The sequence below is a fragment of the Stegodyphus dumicola genome, chromosome 4, assembly GCF_044657685.1.
Source record: "Stegodyphus dumicola isolate Sdum_Otavi_A_Nest chromosome 4, ASM4465768v1".
NCBI classification, from domain to species: Eukaryota; Metazoa; Arthropoda; class Arachnida; order Araneae; family Eresidae; genus Stegodyphus; species Stegodyphus dumicola.
In genome coordinates, this window is record NC_140771.1 from 157996277 (window position 1) to 158023434 (window position 27158).

Consider the following 27158-nt stretch of genomic DNA (forward strand, 5'->3'; position numbering starts at 1 on the left):
CCTCCCCCCTGATGAAGTGACATTGAGATTGATTGAATTCCTCTTCTGTTTTTGTTCATTTTTCTTTAAATTTCATAATTTTTGAAGAGAGATTTGCTTGTTTGAAATGTTTTGGTTTTAACATTTTTAAATTTATTGTTGCATTTCTAGGATTATTTGAAATTTATTGATTATGAATTTCAATTTCTGGTCCTTGTGAAATATTAGCTCTAAATTTCTTACTTTATGTCTTTAATGATAATTTTTCTGCAGCTTAATGCGCGAAAATAACTAGGCATGTTTGTGCTTTGTTTTCAAAAGAATTTTTTTGTAATTATACATATATATATAAATGTAGAATCGGTACTTACTGTCTAGGAATAGGATGTTTGTAAACTTTCTTCCGATGTGGCTGTCTAGGGGCTAATAAACTAGTCCGATTTATGTAAAACTTGAATATTTAATGAAACATGAATAGTTGCTACAAACTACAAAGTAATTACATACGTAGAAGGAAATAGATGAGATTATTTACAGATGAAGAGAAGGAATCGTCTTTACATTCAAACATCTTTTAATCGCGTCATCGTCTTAATGGCGGAATCGTCTACCTTCTCTCATCGGAAAAATAAAAGATTTATTTTCACAGCATGTCGCGTCATCTGATTATAATGAACGTTGCCATCCCACTTAAATTTTAGTGAATCAGTGATTCACTAGATTTTTATGGCAAGCCTAACGCTAATGATGCCCCCCCCCAAAAAAAATGCAGAAACACATTTAAGTAATCTTACTTTATTAATTTATGATTTTTTTTTTTTTTTTTCATATAATAACAGGTACAAATGTAGGTGGAAGTGTGCGTAACACTAGAATTTCGCAAGTAGTCGTACAGTTACACTTCCGCCTCACTAGCTGAGCAGTTCCGCCCCAAATTTTGATGGAGAATACTCCGGCAGCGTTAATATAAGGTCAGCAGCATAGAATTATTACTTCTTTACAAGAAGTACAGGGAGCATTGTAATTGCGAAAAATTTCGATTATCAGATTTCAACGCAAATATCCCTTTTGAACATTCCCGAATTTTAAAATGCAGCCAAAAGTGGGCACAATTTAATAGACTGTACATACAAGTCATATAATGCTCATATCAGATTTCTTCTTTCTTTTAACCGCAGCATAGACACGTACAAGCACAAACAATATATCAAAATGAAGATTATCATTTCGCGTACAAGTCAAAAACAAAAAAAGTTTGGAACCGTCACCCACTCAAAATACAATTTTATTCGCTCCTACTCGGAGCGTGAAATAACCCGTCCGTCCATATTAAAAGCCAGTCGCTACAGGACAATTTGTCATGTGGGGTCTTGATATTTCTTTCGCGTTTTTTCCAGCTTACTTGCTTTGTGCGGCGGATTCTGACATCCTTGCCCTAAATAAAGCCTCCTCACTCTACGTAACGTCCGGGCAACGCCGGGTACTTCCGCTAGTTGATTAGAATAAAGTGGATCTGACTAAGGAGAAATACCTCTGTGAAGAAATTTTAAATACGAGTGGGAAAAGGCAACCAATTTGCCAGGCACCAAATCCGGAGTGAACTATCTGTGTTCAGTTATGTCACCCGCTATGCCAACCTTGTGCCCATGCCAATGAGATTGGATTTCTTCATTAAGTATTAAGAAATTTAAACAATGCATTACCAGGTATGCTACTTGTATACTATACAAAATTTTAAATTTCTAATTATGCACAAATGATTTGAAAAAAAAAATTACAGCTATAAATTCTTAAAGTTACATTAACTACAGACAGGAACTAAAATACTTAGAAAGTTCATGTTGGTTTGCTCACCGGAATAGGAACAATTTCTCTTACATTCCCTTCGTCACTATCCACCAGCAGCTGAGTACTAAAGTCGGTGAACACTGGTGTTATTCGACGAGGGCTCGATTCTAGATGAACGGTCTGGCTGCATGGCTGTTTGCTTTTTTTTTTTTTTTTTTTCCCACGTGAGACGTGGGTACGGGCTAGTTTTCCCTCGGAAGTTTCCACAGAAGCGTCCCTCCCCTTAAGTAGATAGCCCGCGTGTCTTGCAGTAATTAAATAAATCAAAACAGCCTTTATATTGCTGTTCGCAATATACAGATTGTAGTATTACATTTATATTTCATCCTGGCAAGTTAATTTATTGTCCTAATTTTGACACCGTATTTCTGATTTCTTTAGCAATTAATAGACGGAATTACTTTTGTTTTGTTAAGGAAGTTGTGAAGACAGGGGAACTGCAGTTGCAGTGGTTCGTCTCAGTTATTGCCTTCATCAAAAACATACTCCGAGGGGCATAATATGAAATTATATCACAAAAGAAATGGATTAGGCATATTCCATCGCCGTTGGACAGGAAAAGACGACTAAGTGTCTCAGGCGAAATGTACTTGGTTCGCTGAAAACAAGTTTTTTCCTTGTAAAAGTTATATTAGTGACGTAAATTTTATTTCTTAGTAAGAAAGAGTGCTATTTTACATAGCAACATCTACATATGTAAAAAGAAGAGTCTCCGTGGGTGCGTGTGTGTGACATTCGGAATTCGGAAATTTATGGCATATCTTGTCAATGAGGTTTAATACGCATTCGCCATAGGAAAGTATGTCAAAACTTCCCATTAGAGAACATTAAAGAAATGTCAAAATTTCACAATAAAAAATGAGTTTTCACTGGCTCCTCATAGTCACTTGCCATAATTTCAATTTTGGTTTTGCGGAAATTTTCTGCAGAGCATTTTCAGTTGGTGAATTGGATTTTCTTTCATATTCAAAATATTTACCTTCTTAAGTAAATAACATTTACTTTAATCCTATCTTGAAGATAAAGGGCTCACTGTTTTCAAAATTCGAACATCTTAGTTTCTCTTTATTGTTTTTTTTTTTTTTTTTTTTTTCAATAAATGCCGTTTTATTCGTTTTTGCTTTGTTGTGCCCATTATTTTTTTACTTAAATATGGTTTTTGCTTCTCTTACCTTTGCATCATGTCCTAGCGACTCAATATATAAATACTGTAACCCGTACTTCACCGTATAAGCTGTATTTTTCGCTGAAAATTTTAGTTGCATATTATGTTGAGTACATTGCCTTCTTAGGGTGGTTCACACGAAGGTTTAGTCGGCATTATTGTCGTAAGCTTAAGATGAAAAATTCCATTCACACCTGTTGAACAGGATTTAAGTCGTAACTAATAGAATGTAAAATTGCGCGTGCTTAAATGCGTAGTTGACTCAGAGAAATCGTCGACTGCATATCAGTTCGTGTTTGCTTCACTACGATTAGTCTGCTGTTATAACAAGCGGTCATAAATTTGAACAATTAAGTCATGTAGGCAAAATCCGTACTCTAGTTTCTGTGACCTAAAAAGGTATAGTTGCCCAGCAATGAAGCTTAGCTTATGACAGTTATGACCGTACAGCCCTCCTCCCTTCTCTCCTTCTTTATCTTCAGGATACTGCTTTCAGTTATGATGCAGTAATGGCGTATTCAATATCTATGGGGATAAAAACTTAAAAGTTATGTTACCGCTTTTCCATTAGCACAGACCCAACTAATATTTATCAACATTTATGTAATAAATACCTCCAAATCTCCAAAAATAAACAACTTCTGAGAAGAAGAACACTCCGCGAAAAACTGCTTCTATTTCATCTTGTTCTCTCCAAGACTGACATTTCTTGCAACCTCTGCAATACATCGTATGCAATATCTTTACATTAGATACATATTCTTAATGTAGTCAAAGTCAAAAGTGGAAAGACGTCATGGAAGGCGCAAACTAAAGCAAATTTGTTGTTTGACTTCTGAATTAGTATTTATTCGGCGTGTTATTGTGTCTTAATTAAAGCAAATTTCTTTACTAATAGTTTCATCATGTGCAAATGCCTGGCGTCTCTCGCCCTGTCACTTGTGATGATGTGTTTGCTCTCTTCCTGAACAATCTGAACCAAAATGTGTACATTTTTTAGGAAAACACATCTCTAATCTGTGAGGTTGTGAAAGAAAAGCATCGTAATAAGAATCATTTCAGTAATTCAAAGTCTGACTGATCTTCTCGCTTTCCTATACGAAGGTGAAAAGAAAAAAACAAAATAATAATAATGCACAAGTCTCCAACTGAAATTCCTGTAATTAAACCCATCTTTCTGCTTACTATACTAAGGACTTGCAGTCTCTCCGAGGCTTGGACCTTTTATTCTTTCACTCTGCTGCTTTCATATTGAGGAATTTTACTATGATTTTTTAAATCGTGATCTACCGTTTATTGGTAAATTTGAGATGTTTAAAGTAACGTGTATATTAATTATATCGCGCTCAATAAAGCCTGGAATAACCTTTTACAGTCTTATCAAACAAAGTAACTATTTTCACAGAAATGCCTTACTCCTTCAGAAGCAAATCGAGGAAGATGAAAAGCAAAACATGACAGAAGCATGGACTCTTCAAAAGCACAACATGAAGGACCTATGTCAGATCGCCTTTGAAATTAACAATTTTTATAAAATCTACCTAAATGCAAGGTAGCTTTTCAGTGTAATATTAGAATAAGTGTTTTTGATTATAGCATATCCTTTAAAGAATTTTGCTATTCATTTAAGGATAGCAGTCCAATAAAAGTGATAAATGTAACAAAATTAAGAGTTAGTCTGTTTTTGTAATTTTTGATCCACTCTCTTCTTTTTAATGCTTAGTATTTTTACATACACTATTCCTTATATTGTTTGCTGAAAATAACGGAAATGAAAAATGGATCTGAAAAGAACTTTCGAGTAATGCTGCTGTACCCGGAAGTGTTTTCCGTATGCTTATTCCCTCAGTTAGTTGGAACAAACGAAATTTTACTGTAACATAATAATATGAGTTTTTATGCATTTCATTAGACAAAATAGTCATAAACTGGCTTAAAAATAATTTCAATTAAAACTTAAATTTAGCAATAGTCGAATGATCTTGATATAAATATAAATAATCATCAAAAGATAATGCTAGGTGATTTCACCATGGGGGAAGGAGTATTTAATGATATTAATTTTTAATCTCTATATTAATGTTTGTACCTCCTTTCTCTTTTGTTTTCATTAGATTAATTTCACAATTCTCAAGAGATCAAGATAAATTTAATTAAACATTAATTATAGTTACTCTTTATCATAATTTATATTTATGTATACAAAAATATAATGGCAATATTTATTTAAACTTTCTAGCTCTGAAACCACTACCTCCAAAGACATGGACCATTGACTTCGTGTGGATAGTTACGACAGGTTAAAGACCTCTGTTAACTTCCTATACCGACAAGTTTTCTTCGAACTTGCACGCATTTCGCAACGCTGTGCCTGTTCAAGCAAAGGTAATCCAAATGATTTTCGACCCTTAATATAACATTCAATTACCTATCTATTCAATCGAGTCCAAGCTCCGAAAAGAGATATAAATTGTTGACTTTCCACACTGTAACAATTTCCAGATTCTAACTTTTGGAAATCTTTCATAACTCGTGTTCAAAATCTTAATTCTTAAATACAACAGGCTAGTTGTATTATGCAAGTTGTTTCAATAAATGTATCAGGAAAAGTTTAGAAACTTAAAGCAGTTTTTGAAAAAAAAAAAAAAAAAAAAAAAAAAAAAAAACTGGCAACCAAATTTTAAAAATAAATAAACAAACCACTAAACTAAATAAATAAACCACTTTAAATAATGATGTGCGTCATGAATTCAAAAGATTTACGCCGGTAATAGAAGTTATTTTACCATTTATTATCATTAAAATAAACTATTTCTGTATTGCAATTGTTCTGATATTTAAATGCACTAGCATACGCCACAAACCGTCGTCAAATGGCCAGCAACTCCAGCCGCAATAACTTTTAGTCCGCCTGTTTTCATATTCTTTGTGTATTTTCTATAGGTGGAATAGTTTTTCCTTTGATACTTATTTTTCCCAAAATTTTATCAATATTAAACTAATGAAGAGCTTTGCATTCTGTCAGAAACTGCTTAATATGAATAATAAAATACATAAAAAGAATTTAAATAACATAATTTTAATTAAATGTACTAAAAAATAAAAATAATTTTTAAGTTATCATGATATTCTTTGCGACTAAAATAATATAAATTATGAGACTAAAAATAAAATCGCGAGGCTGCTAACAATAGCGAACATTAAGTCGAAATTGTAAATAAACTGAATGAAACATTCTTATATATGGCAGTTCTACACTATCTGTTGTTTCTTCCAAATTATATTAATGTCCTAATGCAACTTATTGTCACACGGCTCCAAAATTTGATTTTTTAACCCCACTATGTAATATAGCTGAAGTAATATAGTTTTTTCTGTGTATTATACCTAAAATTAAAGTTCAATAAGACATTTTCTGCTCTTTTGAATTTATCCATTCAAAATTATAGAAGTTTATCGCTCGCAATTGAAAAAAAAAAAGAGCAGTTTATCGCATGCAGTAGCCAAAAAAAAAAAAAAAAAAAAAAAAGTTCGACTTTATTATGACGTTCTTGAGATGGTGTAGATTCAGTTCGGTAATTGAGTTTTATTTATAAATTAAATTTAATTTTTCTTTAAACAACTAGACTTTTGCATCGCTAGTGGCCTTAAATAGTTATTATAAACAATTAAAATATATTGTTGCGTGCGTACGGATTCGTTACTAAATGAATGCACAAGTCCGATGAAAAATGAACAAAAATTTATTATTATCACAACAAAAATGCTTAAATTTTCTCAAATTATCACGCAGTATTACAATATCTCACAGTAGTTTTCTTTTAACTACTCAAATGTCCAATAGAACGTAATTCAAAACAGCTAAAGAACGCTAATCCGCGAATTCGCTACAATCAACAACAGTAGTTTTCTAAACAACAACAAATTAAGCAACTACAACAAACTGAGATGTTTTCCTCCTTTTATAAGATTTTAAAATCACGCGCTAGAATTTTCCAGCACTTTCTCGAAATCAAAAAGAGATATTTATTTATTTAACGCACGCGCTCTTGTATTTTTAATTTTTCCGGCTTAGCTTTCTTTTAATATTCGTCACGCGCTGCACTGCGCGAGAAATAAAACCATTTAATTTATAATTGAACTAACATTAGCTTTTTAAATACCAAATTCGTAACACTGCCCCCTTCCCAAGGACTGCACGTCCCGGGCAGTACAATCCCTGGACAGGAAGCTAAACTTACAACTGTGGCATAAATGCAATTGAGGCATAAACATTACATTACAATATCAAACAATATAAACAATAAATGCAATAACTAACTTAAACAAATCAAATGCTATCAAATACTAAATACAAAACAAATACTAAATACAAATCAAATACTAAATACAAATCAAATACTAAATACAAATCAAATCAAATACACATTTATAAACAAAAAAGACCATGGTCTGATACTATTTACAATTATTTACATTACGTACTATGGCCATAGTAATGAGCTAACCTGTCGTAATGAACGACTTTAGGTTTAGAGTTCGAAGACTTACGAATCCGAACCACGACGTCATTCAGCCTGTTTAGGACTGTGTACGGCCCATCCCAAGGTGACTGTAATTTCGAACAAAGTCCTTTCCGTCGAGTCGGATTCCACAACCACACCTTGTCTCCTTCGTGGAATTGATGTTCAGTAGCTCTTGTGTCGTATCGGGTCTTCATCTTCTCCGTCGCCAAGTTGACTCGCTCTCGTGCAAAATTGTGCATCACTTCAAACCGGGCCTGGAGATCTTGAATATATTCCTCAGACGATGAAGGAGCATCCGGAGGGCGGCCAAACAATAGATCACAAGGCAGACGAAGGTCACGACCGAAGAGCATCTGTGATGGAGAATAGCCGGTAGTCTCGTGGACAGCACTGCGGTAAGCCAGTAAAAAGAGTGGTAATTTCTTGTCCCAGTCCTGTTGGTTTCTGGAAACCACTAATGAGAGGTTATTAAGGATGGTTCGATTGAACCTCTCTACCATGCCGTCCGACTGGGGATACAATGGCGTCGTTTGAGTTTTGTCAATGCCGAGTAGTTTGCATAGTTCTTTGATTACTGCCGAGGCAAAATTCCTTCCCTGATCAGAATGTAACTGAAGAGGCACTCCGAACCTGGAAATCCAGTGCTGTATCATTACCTCAGCTACTGTGACTGCCTCTTGATCAGGAATAGGATAAGCTTCAGGCCACTTGGTGAAGTAATCAATGACAACGAGTATGTATTTGTTGCCATCAGCAGTTCGTGGCAGAGGTCCCAGGATGTCAAAGGCGATACGTTCAAAAGGCGCACCTACGTTGTAACGTTGCAGTCTGCCTCGGCTGCGTTTCCTCGGTCCTTTCCGACCTGCACAGGCATCGCAAGATCGGCACCACTTTTGCACGTCATTCTTTGCATTATTCCAGTAAAAGCGCTCACGAACTCTCTGTAAGGTCTTCATAATTCCAAAGTGACCTCTTGTAGGGCTGTTATGTAGTTCTTTGAGGACATCAGGAATCCGGGATCTTGGAAGTATCAGTTGCCATCGGAACGTCTTCCCATCATCCGACTCGAATTTCCGGTATAAGACGCCGTTTCGAATGTGAAGTGAATCCCAGAGTGCCCAGTATTGTTTTGTTGTAGGACTACAGATAGAAATGTCCTGCCATGTAGGTTTTCTGTTTGATGACTCTATTAAATCAAGTATGGGTTTAATGTCGCGGTCTTCCAGCTGGTCTTTCCTGACTTCATCATCACTCCACGGGTCTCGATCAGCCGATGTTGATGTTGTAATTTGTCTTGCGACCGGAGTCAGCAGCTCGTATTTCGCTTCCACCCTGGAACAATATCGGCAGCTTTCTTGGCAAGGTCTTCTAGACAGGGCGTCGGCGTTTCCGTGTGATGATCCCTTACGATGAGGGATAGTGATGTCATATTCTTGGAGTCTCTGTATCCACCTGGCTATTTGATCCTCAGGATTTTTGAAATTTAAAAGCCAGGCCAATGAGGCATGGTCCGTGTGGAGGAGGAATTTTCTCCCGTATAGATAATGATGGAAATGTTCTACAGCTTTGACTATGGCGAGCAACTCTTTCCTTGTGACAGAGTAATTCCTCTCCGGTTTAGACAGGCACTTGCTCCAGTAAGCTACTACACGTTCTTGGCCGTCTATTTCTTGGGACAAAACAGCACCGACACTTTCATTGCTCGCGTCGGTGTCGAGAATAAATGGTCTGTCGAGCTGAGGATACGTCAGGATTGGAGCAGATGTTAAAGCTTCCTTTAAGTTGTTAAATGCATCCTCGCATTCCTTTGTCCACCAGAATTTTTGCTTGCTCTCTGTCAGCTTGTGAAGTGGTCTTGCGATGGAAGAAAAGTTCTTCACGAATCTCCTATAGTAGGTGCAAAGCCCTAGGAAGCTTCTCAACTGATGGACATTTTCGGGACGCGTCCAGGATTTAACCGCTGATACCTTTTCAGGATCCGTGCGCACACCTTCTGCGGAGATGACATGTCCCAGGTAAGTAACTTCCTTTCGAAACAATTTGCATTTAGCGGGAGTCAGCTTCAGATTGGCCTCTTTCAGTTTCTGAAGCACCTTTCTAAGATTTTCTAGATGCTCTTCAAAACTCTTCCCGATGATGATGATATCGTCCAGGTATATCAGACAGGCTTCGTAGGAAAGGCCTTTCAAAACAGTCTCCATAAGACGTTCGAATGTTGCCGGCGCATTACACAGTCCAAACGGCATCACTTTGAACTGCCAAAGTCCTTGTCCCGTAGTAAATGCCGTCTTTTCTCGGTCATCAGGATGGATTTCTACCTGCCAATACCCACTCTTTAAATCAAGTGTTGAGAACCACTTGCTTCCAGAAAGAGTGTCTAGAATGTCATCAATTCTAGGAAGAGGGTAACTGTCTTTCTTCGTAACCTCATTCAACCGGCGATAGTCAACGCAAAATCTTGTTGAGCCGTCTTTCTTTCTGACTAGGACGATGGGAGATGCCCATGGACTTACTGAAGGCTCGATGACATCGCCTTCTTCCATATCTTTTAACAGTGTTCGCACCTCTTCCTGTTTAGCAAACGGTAGACGTCTTGGATGTTGCTTGATCGGGGGATGATCGCCAGTATCTATTCTATGTTGTGTCAAACTAGTTAGACCCACGTCAGAAGACGAGCGGGAGAAAACAACTTGAAGATCTTTAATGACGCGATCGGCAGCATTTTTCTCTTTATCGTTTAATTGTGCATTCTGCAATAACTCCGATGTAATGCTCTCTGAGGACACGGATTCTGGGATGTTACTCTTTCTTTCAACGCTGGTTACTGGAGTACATGTTGCAACCACTTCACCTTTCTTAATAACTCTCGACTTTTCAGTTACATTGGCGACTCTCACTGGGATAACCGTTCTGGATAGGTTGACGAGTGTTGAGGCTACTAGTACTCCTTTTGGGATATTACAGTTATTGGGATATTCTATGATGCCGTAGCGGAAATTTCTATTTTCGGCTATGGATCCAGGAAGTAAAATTTCTGTTCTTGCCGGTATTGTGATATAGTCTTGTGCTATGATTTTATGGACAGATTTAACTTCTTCATCATTAACGAGAAATAACGCTATGTCCTCAGATGTAGAATGCAATTCGTTATTTTTAAAATCCAAGGAAAAATTGTATTTCCTTAGAAAGTCCAATCCGATTATGCAAGAATCAGTGATCTCTGCTACATATGCCGTGTAATGGTAAACGGCACTTCCAAACGTGATGTTAACATTTACTTTTCCGTCGATGTCGATCTTCTCACCGGACACAGTCTGGAGGGTAACGCAGGGCGGCGTCCAAATAAGTTTGTTTCCTAGTTGCTGAGCCAAATCTTTTTGGATGATGGTGACGTTGGCTCCTGTATCTATAGTCATATTGCACGGAACTCCATTAATATGTCCTATTATGAAAAGTCCATTACTGCCGCCTCTCATTGCAGAAATCTGAAGCGCTTTAAACGGGGGCTTTTCATTATCTGGCAACCTCCGCCCCGCGAGATGGCCACTAATTAGTTTCCCTGCTGCTTGTTAGAAGCGGTCTTAACAACAGTACCCTGGGGTGTTTTGCAGTTTCGTCGTATGTGTCCTTCAGCACCGCAGTTCCAGCACTTAACGGTCGGTTTCTTCTCACCAATATTCCGTCTCAAGGCGTTCAGTTGTCTAGTTAAATCGTCAAGTCGAGCGGTGACTTGATCCCCTGGCTCCTGGACTTGATCAGCTCTGACTGGGTGGCGGTCTCGACGAGTGGCTTGCTGGGCTGCCTCAAATTTCATGGCGTACACTAGAGCACTTTTTAAATCTTTTACATCCGCCATTCGTAGAGCTTTCTGTATTTCAGTATCTCGGATGCCGTCGATAAAGTATTGCAAGGACATGATTTCCCTTGTTTCTGTCGGGCATTCCGAAAAGACGAGATGGGACAGCCTTTCAACATCCGCGGCGAGCTCCTGAAGTGTTTCGGTAGGCTTCTGTTGACGAGATTTTAATTGGAGCCTGCTGTAGTCTTTTAAACACTTCTCCCCAAAGCGCAACTCCAAGGCGCCGGACAGAGCTTCGAAATCTAACCTTTTGTTTTCGGGAAGAGTCTGAAGGATATCCGCTGCGTCGGCTCTTAGAGAAGCGGCGAGATGACAGGTCTTAGCTTGGGAATCCCATCCATTCGCATCCGCCACGATAGAAAATTGTGTCTTATACACCTGCCAGGAGGTCTTCCCATCATATGTGGATAGCTTCAGAGGTGGACGAGCAGGCATTGGTAAGAATTTAAAATCATCACTCCTGCTCCCTGCCGACGCTACGAATTTCTTTAAAGTATCCATTTCTTTGGCAACTGCAGAAACTCTCTCATCAATTTGTTGTTCGATTTGGTGTTGGACGGCACAAACTCTTCCTTCAATTCGTTCCTCCACAGCAGAAACTCTCCCTTCTATATGTTCTTTTACAGAAGAAACTCTTTCTTCTATTTCTTCTTTCACCGAAAAAACTCTTTCTTCAATTAGTCCAACTTTATTTTCAACTGTGTCAATTCTGCCTTCCATAGCTTCAAATTTATTTTCTATTATGCAGGTAATCTCTCTTTTCATTTCTTCTTGACCTGCTTCAATCTTTTCTTGACCAGCTTGAACGGCTTACATTTCGTCCTTAACAGATTCCTGGCCCAACTTCATTTCTTCTTTAACGGACCTAATTTCTTCTTTAACAGAGTCTTTCATTTCTTCTTTAAATGTAGCAAAGGCTACCATGAATTGTTTTAACTGTTCTTCCATCGCTCTTGTGATTGGCATTCAAATCCCACTTCTGACACCAAAAATTGTTGCGTGCGTACGGATTCGTTACTAAATGAATGCACAAGTCCGATGAAAAATGAACAAAAATTTATTATTATCACAACAAAAATGTTTAAATTTTCTCAAATTATCACGCAGTATTACAATATCTCACAGTAGTTTTCTTTTAACTACTCAAATGTCCAATAGAACGTAATTCAAAACAGCTAAAGAACGCTAATCCGCGAATTCGCTACAATCAACAACAGTAGTTTTCTAAACAACAACAAATTAAGCAACTACAACAAACTGAGATGTTTTCCTCCTTTTATAAGATTTTAAAATCACGCGCTAGAATTTTCCAGCACTTTCTCGAAATCAAAAAGAGATATTTATTTATTTAACGCACGCGCTCTTGTATTTTTAATTTTTCCGGCTTAGCTTTCTTTTAATATTCGTCACGCGCTGCACTGCGCGAGAAATAAAACCATTTAATTTATAATTGAACTAACATTAGCTTTTTAAATACCAAATTCGTAACACTATTATGATTTTATTGCGTACAGTTTGGTGTATTTTTCATTACGTGCTGTTTGTAAAATTTCATAAAAATATTTAATGATTTTAATAACAAACTAAATTGCTTTTTTGAGTATACTAATTCAATCACTCGTTCCAACCCAACGAATAAACTTCAGTGAATACTGTGTAGAGACATTAGGTATATTTGGAAGCAGGAAAGATGAAAAATTAGCAACGCCTTCGCCGGGAATTAAACCTCTGGAATACGCGCCCGGCATGCAGACCACTACACCACGAAGGCACGCCAAGAAGTTGGAAGAAATACCTTATATACTCCCCCTTTTAAAAGGCGTCTGAGGTTTTAGGGGACCCAATCGCCAAATCCTAGGTATGGAGAATCATCATCCAATACTCTTTTAGTTAGGGCGCCACTGTAGAGACATTAGATATATTTGGAAGCAGAAAAGATGAAAAATTAGCAGCGCGTTCGCCGGGAACCGAAACGCGGATCTCTGGAATACGCGCCCAGTGTGCAGACCACTACGCCAAGAAGGCGGCAGAAATGTCATATAACTGCAGCTCACTTTATAATTCATTTAATAAGATAAATATTTTTAATCATGCTCAAAAAAGGACTGGAAGAAAAAAGAATTATATTTTTATATTTTGAGTCCAAAGGGACTTTGTCTCTGAGGGAGTATTGTTTTCTTTTGAGATTTTGCGTCGAAACAGTATGAATGTCCGTTTCACTTTTCAAACTGTTGCCACCAAACGGTAGAGTCATCCATTATATTTGAAGAAATTAAATAATGAAAAATCTGCATAAATGTATGTATATTTTTCGCATTGTGATCAAACATCTTTAAATAGAGCCATCGAATTTTGAATGACGTAATCCTACTGCGAGTATGGGCATGTGGAAGCCCAAATTTGAAATTTGGAATTTGTTTTATTATAGATTTTCATATTTTGTAAAACTTTAACGAATTTTTGGTTAACAAACTCAGGAATTTCAAAACGAGCAATGGCAGCATTGTACGGAAAAAACATTTTTATCTCCAGCGCGTGAGACTGTGTATCGGAAATTCTAAAGATACGACCAATTTAAAACTATTTTGCGATATTGCTCTTGAACTGAAATTTATGGTTTAAGTGCGAAGAATGTGATATTTAATAAATAAAGGTAACAGACAAAATGTCAAAAAAACGATCCTTTGGGCGTAATTTAAAATCTGAAACTTTTCAGATTTTTATATTTTTATTTATTTATTGAAATTTTTTATAAACCATTTTAGTTTTTAGGGGGGAAAACATCTTATTGCTACAGTATATAAAATCCGGATCAGCTTATTTTTTCCCTTCATATCTGTTCATCTATATTCATATAATTTGAAAATGCTAGTTTGTTTTTCATTATACATTGGTAGTATTCAGATTAGCTAAAGTATCAATTGTTTCATTTTATTTTGTTTTTATTTTTTATTGAAAAATTTGACGGTAGGAGACACAAAATGGTCGCTCTTTGCCAATCATCATATGCATTATTTATTTCTGTAGTAAAATTCCCTTTTTCCGTCTATCTATGGAACAAAACCTAGCAAACATTTTCCAAAGAACCGTGAAATAAATCTAGAAAGACGCTTAAAGCCATGATATCACAAGATATAGGACATACTGAATGGGCTATACGTAATGAAATTTCATGCAAATTAGTAACTCGAATTCAGCTGAACAAGATAATAATTAAATGCATTTTCATTTCAGTCAGTTAGATTAAAGGTATAAAAAATAATATCAGCTGCGTTTATTTTTAAATCGTTTAATATGTTAATTAATAACAGACAGATTAAATCTGAAAGATGAAAATCTTACACTTTGTCAAATGGTAATACTCCAGTGGGCGGAAGATGCAAATGTTTTATTCTGAGTTATTATAGTGTTTATTATAATTTTACTGTCAACATATTGCTTTTAAATTGCTGAACTTGTTTATAAAAATTGATTAAATTCGCACAAATTATTAAAAAATATATATTAAAAATTAAAAATAAAAAGATTTAAGGGAAAAGTAAGGAAAATATCTGAAAGAGCTCAGATTTGAATGGTCGCTCAAAAGGATTTGTTAAGGTTTTTTTAACGCTCTCGCTGAGCTCGCATTGTATCATTCTCCTGTTGCACATTTTCCTGCTAATCCATTTCGTTTTTGTCTTTTTAGCTTTATTATTAACTATCATTTTCTTCACATTTGCTCCATATGCAATTCAACTGCAAAACTACAAAAATTTTAAAAGCTGCATAGCAACATATGTTTGGAATTCTCGATGCAGTGTTATGTTATGTTGTTGGCATATATTTTTCTATTTTTTTTTTCCTTCTTGTTCTCAAGTAATCAATTTCTCATATCAGTTTATATGTCACTTTATGTCTCATATCAGTTTTTTTTTTCATATGAGTTTCATATACGATCAGTTTTCTTAATAAGATGGCTTGTATAAAATGTTTTTGTCGTTTATTATTAAAGTTCGTGTGTTAAATTTATAATGTCCTTCGAACTTACGCCACATAAAATTCAATTTAACATCAAAATCACAAATATTTATAAAGAGCATATTTTTAGAATTTCCAATGTACAGTTTCGCGCTCTGGAGATAAAAATGTTTTATTCCGGACAGTATTGCCATTGCTCACGTTCAAATCGTTGAGTTTGTTAATCAAAAATTCATTTAAGATTTACAAAATATGGAACTCAAAATTCAAAATTCGGGCTTCCTGGTGCACATGTTCAGGTGAAAAACTACATTTTTCAAAATTTGATGGCCCTAGGTGCCGCTGGTTTCTCATAATGCAAGGAATATCCATACATGCAGATTCTTCATCATTTAATTTCTTTAAAATTTGTTGTTTGGAATTTTTGAAGGTGAGTGATACGCAGTAGTGTAAAATGTGGTTCCCTATCAGAGGAGTACACTTGTTGTAAGTTGAAAACATAAGATTTAATGGTTGGTTTTCCTCGAGTTTAGCAAAACAGATGAACATATCATGTCAGATTATGACACGTTAGTAAAACCATTAGATGAATAACAGACGAACGTAACTGAGTGGTACAACATGAGTTTTGATCTACTTGACAGTTCATATAGTAAGGCAGGTACTTGGCGGCGTAGTAAATTATCCAGGATAATGTGCTATATAGATTCCTATTACAATCTAGTCATCCATAGCTATATTCCACTGCAGGTTTCCATACCTTGAAATCATCACACCCCGCTGGAATGATTCACGGCTCTCGGCCACGTCGATAAGGCATATACGGGAGGACACACACTCATTCCTTAAGATTCTATCGCGGTATTATTTACTTTACCTTTTCTGCTGAGTGCAGCCGTAAAGGAGGAATGCAAATTTCCCAACAAAAATAATACAGAGCGACAATATTTGGTGGCAATAATTTGAAAAGCAAATCCTGTTTCGAGATTAATGGCCCTTTCAGGCTAACGCCCTTTGGCGCTAGTAAAAAAAATTAAAATTTGGAGTTCGAGGTACAGACGTTCCGAAGTAAGACTATGTAGGTTCATAATCTGCTGGCTCTCGATGCCGCCGTTTTTCTCAGTCTGAAGAATAAACATACAGATTGTTCAGTAATTTATAATATAGATAAAATCTGAACTTATTCTGGTCTGTTAATCGGGAGTACTGCTTTATTAGTAGGGAGAAATATATTGGGGCAAAAAAGCGTGAAATTTTCAGACAGTTACTTTGAGGACACTTTCTAAAGGGAACTTCTACTTCATCGGAATGAACCTCAAAACTTTAAAAATTCTAATCATTTAACCTTACTGTAGTGAATCTACAATCCAAATTATGTGGGCAATTAATTATGTCTTCATCTATTTGCATCTGATTTCTTGTCCATTGTATTTTCGATTCGTATAAAAAGCTTGAAACTAATGATCTAGAATAAAGAGGCGTCCTTTTATAAAAGACCATACGTTTATTTAAGTAAGGTCATAAAAAACCCACACATTGAGAATTTGAAAAATGTTTTAAGCATATTTGCAGTTTTACTGAGAGCATAATATTATTTGAAAACATTTAAAACAATTTCATTTTTTTACGAAAGAGAATAAGAAAACTAAAAACTTGTAATCTTAAGTATACATTCAATTAATGATTTTCTACCAACTGTTTGATGACACATACCGTGGTGTTCGGTTCTAACATCGCAAAGCGTAACTTTATATGGTGCTCCAAATAAGTATCCGTCTCAGCAGAACTCGCGCTACTTTTTTTTATTCACGTGGTACGTACATATAGTATGTCACGAAAATGTTACTTTTCTTTAATAGGTCGTTTCAAAACAAGATACATTCAACAAGTGCGTTAATTTAGATGTGAGTAATACCGAAGCTGATTATTTTATGGTAACGATTTGCATAATGCATCATTTTATAGTATACAAAATGCATGATTTATTATTTTTTAAACATGCACCTGTTTATAACAGGTGCAGACGTGCTGTATGACATACATATAAACGAAGTTAGCAATCAGTAGATGAAAGGACGGAACAAAAAATACTGTTAGAAGTGACCAGATTTTGATAACCTATTAAAATGTCCTTCTTTAAAAGGACACATTATGTTTTTAACAAATACACATTGACATTCAAAATTGTTTTTATATGCATAAAAACACTGATTTTTGAAAAATGCTCAAATAAAATAGAATTAATTGGGTTGATACACAGCAGCACAATACATAAATAAAAACTGAAGAATCGAATATGAATATATATGATAAAAAATTTCATCACGAAGCAAATAAAATTTAAAATATCTTATGACAATAAAGTTTTAGAGGAGGAAGAATACCTGGAAAAACAAATACCGATTTTTGACAGTTATAGCGAATATGATCATCCATAACTTGTACATTCATATCATAGCTTGAATTCCTGCATTTATTAGAATTCTGGGAAGTGAGTTTCAAACTGCTACGAATATGGATGAGACGCCATTTTTTGTGCATATAGGATTAGAGAATTTTTTTCAAGTTAATTAATTAGCTCTTTAAATAAAAATTTCATACTTGTACATTAACTTCTGCATTAAAATAAGACAGTGATAAAAAAAATTCTGTACCCGCATGTAAACTGCCTTTATCTGTGTTTCTTCCTTTTTTTTTTTTTTTTTTTTTTTTATTTCATTTAAACAGTGAGGAACTGATTACATTAGACTGCAATATTGAACATTATTTTAGAAAAAATATTTTATCACATATTTGAAATGTCGGATTCGAAATATGCGTATTAGAACATAAGTTTTGTTCTAATATTAGTTGGAGTAAAAAGTGCTTAACTATACATTTAGCTGGGTGTTGCATTTACCAGTGGGACAAAAATTTCATCCGCATAATGTCAAATACAAGTGTAGGGCTCTGTCTTGTGTAATTTAAAGTCCTAGAAACCTTACTTAGGCTGACAAGCGAGTTATCGTTTCGTCTGTAAAAATACTATAAAGGTCCTAAGAAGTGCACTTAATAAATGTATATATTTTGTGTGTACAAATTAAGCTCCTATATCTACAAGTAGTAGAAAAAAAACCTGAATTTACAAACTGAACGGGTGTGTGTGATGATGTGGTTTTTTTTGGGGGGGGGAATGGAAAGATGAAAAACCAAACTATACTTGAGTCATGGCCGAAAGGTCTATTGCTTAGATGACGACTGGTGAAAAAATCACAGCTGACTTGATGGTTAAAACATCATTTTTATTTTTCACAGGAATAATTATTCAGAAATGTATTTTTGCTGAAAGCTGAATTACGAGGGTGCTAAACACGCCCTACAATTTCGATATACGTAGTTTACATATCGTGCAATGGAGAAGACGAAGTGATAGATGTGGTCTACTCAGACAACCAGCAAGCGAGAAAAAGCAATGCCTTCCATGTTCCATGTGCCACTGAACGCCGCGTTTTCAGCCTGCATAATTGCAAACTTTTTACCGGTTATCTTGAACTGCTTGAGAGCGCTTGAAATACTGAAATACTGAAATACTGCTGAGTGGGTCCGAGAGAACAAAATGGCAGATGTAGGGGGTGTGACCATTTGTCACGTGGAATTCAGAAACATTTCGTTCGTCTAGGAGTTTCCAATAAAACAATCTGGAAAGTCTTGAAATATTGCAAATAAAATACAGTAAGAGCATAAAAAAATGGCAATGTAAGCTGCGAATCAAGTGCATGAAATTATTTACAAACGTTTTACAGCCACATACTACCAAATGGTGCAGGAAATCAGAATTAGTGCTCAACAACGTCATGTGACCGGGTCACGTGGGAGGGGTCACCCTCCCAAGTGCTGGTTCTGAGAATGCTGCTTGAAAAAAATCTCAAGATCAGGAAAATATTAAACAGGCAATTTTAAATGGCATGTTTATAATGATGAAGATTAAGTAATATAATTTTGATTATCGCTGAGTAAGAAAGCAGTGAAAGGTCTCAGATGACGATCTTCCATCTAGAGTTTCATAAAAAAACACATTAAAATGGTTCATAAACTCACAGTCTTGAGCGTCTTTAAAGAACTTTTCATTGCATTTATGTAAATATTTAATCAGTGGTTCGACTTTTAAATCATCGTGGAGGCATTTGTTTTTTACGAAGTAGTGGGCATTTGTGATAATTCTTAAGTACCTGTTTTTCACCACTTGGAGCTTGCTTAGATCAGTTTTCGTGGCTGCTGCCCACGCAGGAAAAGCGTATGTCATAATGGGTCTTATGGTAGTGAGATAAATTAATCTTTTCTTGGCTAAGTCCAGTTTTGAATATTTCCCGATTACTGGGAAAAGACACTTAATCAATTAATCGTAAAGCCGTTTCTCTCACGTTATCTATGTGATGAGTCCAAGTTAGTCGATTATTAATTCTGATTCCTAGATATTTAGTGCAGGGCACAATAGGGACTAGTTTTAAAAAGAAAAAGTAAGAAAGAAAGAGGCTAAAAAGGTAAGACTAGAGAGTCCTTTTTTGATTTAAACATTTCGTTTCTGTCTCCTGATGATAAGAAACTGTGATTTGCTGAAATTTATTTTAACCTTCCACTTAGCGCACTGGTCTTCTACTTGAGGGACGAAATTCTGCAGTTTTTTAATCGCGTGGTTTTACATTAGCCAGACTGCCAAGGCAATATCGTTAGCAGACTGCCAAGGCAATATCGTCTGCATAACAGGCAAGAATTGAGCTGTTGTTGCTGGAATTTAAGGAAATCCTCAGCGTAAAACAAGTGGAGGGCTGGTCCCTAAAACCGAACCCTGTTCGGTATACCACTTAACATAGCCCGTTCAGTGGAATAGGCATCGTTCACACATACTTTAAAAGTTCTGTTTGTGATATGATCTATAGATGATAAGTATGAGCTCTCTAGAAAAGTTGTAGTCAATTAATTTGGGGGTAAGACCTTCAAGTCAAACGCAGTCGAAAACTTTCGCCACATCTAGCATGAGGATAGAGACATTTAACCTATTGTTTAGTGCCGAATCTGCAAACTCGGTAATATGTAGAAGTTGTTTAGTTGTGGATAGCTGTTCACGGAATCCGAATTATTCCGGAGTAAGCAGTGCTAAATAGGAATGAATACGTTTCAGTATTATTTTTTTTATATAAATTTTTGCTAGTACAGGTAATAGACTGATGGATCCATCCGGTTGGGTATGCTTCTTGCTCGGTTTCGGGATTTAGATCAATTTTGCTATTTTCCGCAGCTTAGGAAAGTAAGAATTATATGTACAAGCATTTAGAATACTGGTGAAGTTGCACACAGTTCTTCTTGGTAACCTTTTAACAGCAGTGTTCGTAATGCCATCAATACTAGGCGCTTTTTTAGGTCGAAGTTTTTGATGTATTCAGAGACTTCAGCTGGGTTAGTTAGAAAATTTGAATTTTTCTCGGAGAGTGAATTTAGCCAATCGCACGAAAATGTGAAAATGTGTGTAATTCAAAGTCTTTGTTGATCGACCAATCATTTGGGGAAAATTGTAGTTCAAGATGAGAAGCAAACATATTTGCTTTCTCCTGATTTGTGATAGCTATTTCATCATTAAAAAAGAGTGTGCGATTTGTAGAGAAAGTAGCGTTGAAGTTCTTGACCGTACTCATCAGCTTCTGAGGACAGTGGAGTTCATTCACGAAAGCTTTCGTAGCAAAATGCTTACTGGCGCCCTTTTTCTTGACATAGCCAAAGCATTTGATAGGACTTGGCATACGGGTATTATTATCAAGTTCATGCGATTTGGTATTCCAGCTCAACTTATTCACATACTTAACTCGTATCTCACTAATCGTTCTTTCTCAGTACGAGTTAATTCTATCATTTGGGCTCCCCGTCCAATCCTAAGTGGCATAGCTCAAGGTAGTCTACTTGGACCGACTATATTCAACATCTTTATCAACGACTTTCCAAAATCACCCAGTGTTACTCTAGCACTCTATGCAGATGACACGGCCATCCTAACAAAACACAAACATTTGAATGTTCCGGTTCACAATCTTCAGAGTTATCTCCATAGCCTTGAGCATTGGCTCGTTACTTGGAAAATCAAAATTAACGTCGCTAAATGTGCTGCCATGATATTCACACGCTCCCGAATCTCGTACCCTACCATTAATTTAAAGTTCTTTGATGACTATGTCCCCTGGTCAAATTCATATATGTATCTAGGAGTGATACTTGATTCCAAATTTATCTGGCGTCTTCATATTGATTATACACTCAAAAAAGCGAAGACCGTTAGAACCCAACTTTACCCCCTTCTAGGCCGAAAGAGCTCTCTGTCAATTAAAAATAAAGCTCTTCTCTATACTTCCATCATTCAACCAATATTTTTGTATGCTTGCACTACCTACAGCTGCCAAAATACACATAAAAAACTTCAAGGCTTTCAAAGTAAAACTCTGCGTTTAGTCCTTAATGCAACCTATTATATTCGTATGTGATTCATTCGGATCTTAACATTAAACCCACAGACGTTGTTATTAAAAAACTTAGTCAAAATGTATTCCTCAAAATTAAACAGATTGATAACCGTGCACTTCAACAGTTACCAGCCTACGATCCTGCTATTTGCAGCTCGCAGAAAAGACCTCGCTCCATCATGGGACGCGAATACGGCATCTATCCTCCAGCTAAAAGGCGTAGACTTGCTCCTCTCTTCTCAGTTTCAGCGCCCGGCCCATAAAGGACGTACTGCCATATAAATGCTCTGCCATAATTGCTTTCTCCTACTCCAGTATTACTGAAAAGTGGCCAGCTCTGCATTCTTATCAATCTGTTCACTCTTTAATCACATCATGCCTGCAGCTGGATATTTCGTCGAGAAAATTTAATCCTTACTTCACTATGATTAGTGCCATATGCCAATGAGCCTATTAACCTTTAAAACCTTTTCTTTTCGCTTTTTGCTTTAGTGTCGTATTTATGCGTTTAAAATAAAAATAAAATAAATAAATAAATAATAAAAAAAAGATATATATATATATATAAAATTAAAAAATACAAAAATAAGTTTAAAATCATAAAACTTCCAAAAATAATCAAAACTCGATTTTTCCTATCCCTAAACTTTCTCGAACTAATGTGTGCATCATGATAACCTAGTGTGCATCATGATAACCAATTATGCAATTTTCCTATTTCTGCTTACTACTTAGATATTTTTCTGATGTGGAGGTACATGGTTTCGAAATATAGGCACTCCGTAACTTATAATCATTGGCATTGGCATTGACCGCACTCCCTTCGGTCCTATTTATAGCCGGAAAGTCATTGTGTTAATCCTGAGCAGCCGACTGGACTACTCGTGCAGAGAGACTGCAAGGAAAGAATGGCTTAACATGCGGCAGAGTGACACAACAAAGCATACACTTTGAAGTGGAGATACGTTTAATTAAAATTTATGAATTTGAATATATATTGCCAATTGATTCCAATTGATAATTTTGTTTCATAGTTTATATTTTACATACATAAAAGTTTGGAATCTGTATATTTTTATAAAATTCCATCACAACCATTAGATTGTATTCAGAATGCAGACAATAATGTACATAAAACATACAGATAGAAAATTTGAAATCGTGTTAGAAACCTATCTTATTTATCTTACTCATGTATAAAATACCAAGAGTTACAAAACATTGTTAAGAAGTTCAAATAGGATTGCTTTTTAAATGATTAATCAGCAATGCGCTTTTTTACTATTGAAGAATCACAAAGTAAAAATAATAAACCTCGGAAAGGTTTTTCTTTAAGATGTTTAAAAAATTGTCATTTAATATGTCCATATATTTCATAAAAGTTACAGACTATCAGTTTAAAGAAACAATTTTTTTTTTAAATCTGATATAAATTCTTAAAATACTAGGCTAACAAATGGGCTTGTTTTTAAAATATAATAAATATACTTCGCATTGAAAGAAAGAAACTACTGAGCGTTAGAACGCGAGATTTCATTGATAATAACTGAGAACTTGAAGATGAAAAAAAAGAAAGAAAAGATGTCTGATGAATAGGAGTGGTTCCACAATCGCCTATTCATAGCATAAGTAATTATGCAAATACTTCTTTCTTCCTTTCTAATTGGATTTTATTAATGGATAAGAGTAACTGTTAAGGATTAATGGACTGCTACTTAGACTCACTTCATGTAGAAGAGTTGGTGAACGGGAAAAAAAGATGGACAGAAAACCGGACTTGCGTACCTACAAATACAGATCAGATCTCTGCTTTGAAGTTGCCGCTTTTAAGAGAAGAGATAAAATTACTGTACTGGGTGTGGTACATTCGTTAAGAATGGCTTCCGTGTTTGAGGTATATATTTTAAAAAGAGAAGTCTTTTAATTTAAATTAGGTCAAAATCGTAAATTGTGATGCATTTATGTGAAAGTGCATTTGAGACTATCACACGAAATAATGCTTCCAAAGTTCACGAGATGAAAGCAGCAGCTACAAAGACTACAATTAGCTAAGTATATAGACTAATACAGAAGCCGATTACATCTTTTTAGCACAATTTCGAGGCCGTTTAGTTAATGTTTAAAGTACAAAGAGCGTTTCTTAAATGGTCCATCTGATAGCTGTTTTTCTGGATTAAGTATTCATCGTGATTTCCATGACAGGAAAGCTTTTTGTAAAATTTTCATTTTCAGTCCTTTTCCACTAAAGTCGTTTAATCGTGGTGGATTATCGTTTTAAAACGTATATATGCAATACCTGTCTCAGTCTTTATTTTTTCAGGGAATGCCGTAGCACTTTTCGAAGTATTACTTGTTGCTTTGTCTTGATGAAGTTTTGCTCTTTGAAAGTCACTAGAATAAAGAAATGGAATTTTTTCTGTAAATATCGGAGGCAAAACTTTCTCTTGATATTAGATTGAGTTAATTTTAACATTTCCCTCCCCCCATTCTTCTTATTTTTAATTTCCCATTGTAAGAAAATCCAGTGGAAATCATAAGTCCCTTATTGAAACTTTCTTTGCACTGGCGGAACTAGGTTTGCACAATTTTGTTCTTTTTGTCTTCGATTAATAAATAGATCTTTCCTTGTTACAGTCATTTGAGTAAATCCATGTTTCATCAAGAGTCATAATGTATTTCCATTTATCTCCTGTTAAATAGTTTTCATTACATGATTCTACAAACTGTTTTGCATTGCGCCACATGCCTCGGGAAACGCTGGTTAACATTGTGTTCAACTAAAAACAACTAAAAAATCTAAAAAGCGTTTGTTAGTTCTGAATCTTGGTTTAATATTTCATTTATTATTCCTCTAGATGTATTTAAGGACTTCGAAATTGATTTCTGCATCTTCAGATTTTCTTACGTTACCAACGATGTAACTTTATAAACTTAGAAATGGTACTCACCTTTTTCGGGTATTCATTTGGAGTCGTCTTTCAATGCATAAGTAATGACTGACGATTTTCCCTTTTGATAATAATGTTAATAATGTTGCTTATTTTCTACTCAGAAATTTTAATACCATGCATTCACAGCGTTTTTGAAGTATGGAATAGGAATATTGTTCTTCGAAAAGGGCAAAAATATTATCAGGTTCTGTGTTCCTCCTTACTTGCTTAGGGAACATTAACTGTCCTGACTCGGAACAGGGAGCTTACTAAAGCTATGTTCAATAAATTTGGGAAGTAGACAATACACACAGGAAGGGTTTACGAAACCCTTTATTTTTCTCTCTTTACAATGATTTCCGGACTTCGGAATACAGAGACCAACCACTTGTGGTCTGAACGTAAGAATATAAAAATATTAACTAAACTCTAACTAAACTAACTTTGGATTAATCAAACAAGTGCCTAACTCCAAGATTGGCCGTATATTAACAAAAAGCCGTATGTAGTACAGAGAACTGCTAACACTACGATACGTTTAAAATTATCAAGAAGATTAAACCTCTGGCCTTGAAGGCAACCAGCAACCGAGTAAAAACTACTATGGCAAGCGGCCTGCTTCTAGTAACTCCTTCCTCTCTCTTGCTTGGCAGAAAGCCACAACTTAAGTACTTGGCGTTAGCAAGACAAATTTGCATAAATAAGTTAAAGCTTTTAATTCTGGCCGGAAGTAGAAAATAAGAAGTGATAGTAAAGATTTAAAATAAAATAAACTTTAGTAAAACTTAGGATCCTTACATACTTCCTGCCAGAGTTAATTAGTTTTAAACTGAGGTCTAAAACGACCTTGTTGAAAACTTTTAGCTCTAGAATCTAACGCGAGGCCAATCTTTTACAAACATTTCTCACTAGAAACTAGAAATTAAAAAAAAAAAAGTCGTTTTTACATTATCAACTCCATGGACAATTACTTTTCATCTGTACTTGCATCTAAACAGGAGTTCTTAGTTGAAATCTGTTTCCTTCCAGAGATCTGGAAGGAAAACTAGTTTAATAAAATGTTACACAATTAAATGGCAAGTAACATGAATACTTATATTTCTGTTTTAACATTCTTATTTCATTCATGACGTTATTTAATTATCTCCCCGTGCTCTCTGACATGTGTTGTAAAGGAAAACACCAAACACGAACGTGTTTATGTACAAGTGTTCAACACTACCGCCTGCAATCAAAACACTAACGTGTTAAAATTCAACATAACAAAACCTCAGAACACACCTTATATTCATCTCTAAACCCTGAGGTACTATTCTGAAAAGTGGCTAACTCTGAAGTGTAGCGTCTAAGAGCCTAACTACATTCATTCAACCTTTAACACATATTCACAATAATTTGCTCTTTTTACAGTCACACGAATAAGTTAAAAATTTTTGGCATTACTTTCACTTTTAACATATCACAGTATTTCTTAACGTTTAAAATAACAGTTCACATTGTATATAAGGACATATTAACATGCCGTTAATTTTACGCATTTTAAAACATACATTAGTAGTATATTGTTAATTTCTATTCTTTTCCAAGCAAGTACCAATTCTTCTACATTGAAATACTACATTTCAAAAGTCTTTCAGACTAAAACTTCTTTCTTGCCAGAATCTTTTAACTAAAATTTTATACAATAACTTTTACAATTTTCTTAAGGTACCTTTCTCAAAGATTATCAACGCTTTTACAATATTCAAGTATTTACACATTCCTCTTATACATTAATTTTAGTTTTACTCGCGAGTAATTGAAAAACATAATACCAAAATAGGTAACAACTCATTTCTCGCCTTTTTGGCGATAAAGGTAGACCTCACATGAGGTAAAACGTCTTGAATTCTGCCACTTGCAGTAAGACTGAAAGATTGACTTAAGGTTTCAAAGTAACATAAAGTTTTACTTATCTTTGTGATATTCGGACATCCTTTTTTCTGCCCAGTCCTGGAAGGTAGCAAAGACTACGGTTTGGTTTATCTTCCTTCTTGTGCGGGTTCGCCCTTCGGTTCCTTCCTCGATGAGCTTTCTTTTTATTCCAGTGCGGTCACCCTTGAAGACCTTCCTTTTAGCATCTGCCTGTGGTCTTGGCCGTTTGATAGCAGCTGGTCTTGGCAGAACCGGGACGACTCTCTCTCGTTCCTGCTTGGATCTCGTTGCTGGCTGTTCAAATTTTTCTTGCTTCTTTACATCTGCAGCTGATCTTCCTTTATCCATTCGTCGACATTTGCTGCGTAGACTCCTATCCGATGGGTAGATCTTCCGTTTTGGAGCCGTGTTATAGTTTCCGTTATTTCTCCTGGCTCTCTTTGCATTCGTCGTACTTCTCCCTTCTTCATTCTGGGGGTGGTCGTGCTCTCTCTT

At 35.5% G+C, this 27158-nt stretch overlaps 1 protein-coding gene across 3 annotated transcripts in view; it reads left to right on the forward strand.

Annotated features, from left to right (window-relative positions):
• LOC146997730 (uncharacterized) overlaps window positions 1-27158 on the forward strand; it is a 94765-nt gene that overhangs the window by 26397 nt on the left and 41210 nt on the right. For 2 of the 3 annotated variants that reach the window (XR_015040807.1, XM_085815638.1), the window contains exon 2: window positions 5232-5377. The exons of the other annotated variant lie outside the window; for it this stretch is intronic. The gene's annotated coding sequence lies outside the window, so the exon portion shown is untranslated. The remainder of the gene's footprint in view (window positions 1-5231; window positions 5378-27158) is intronic. 3 annotated transcript variants of the gene reach the window in all.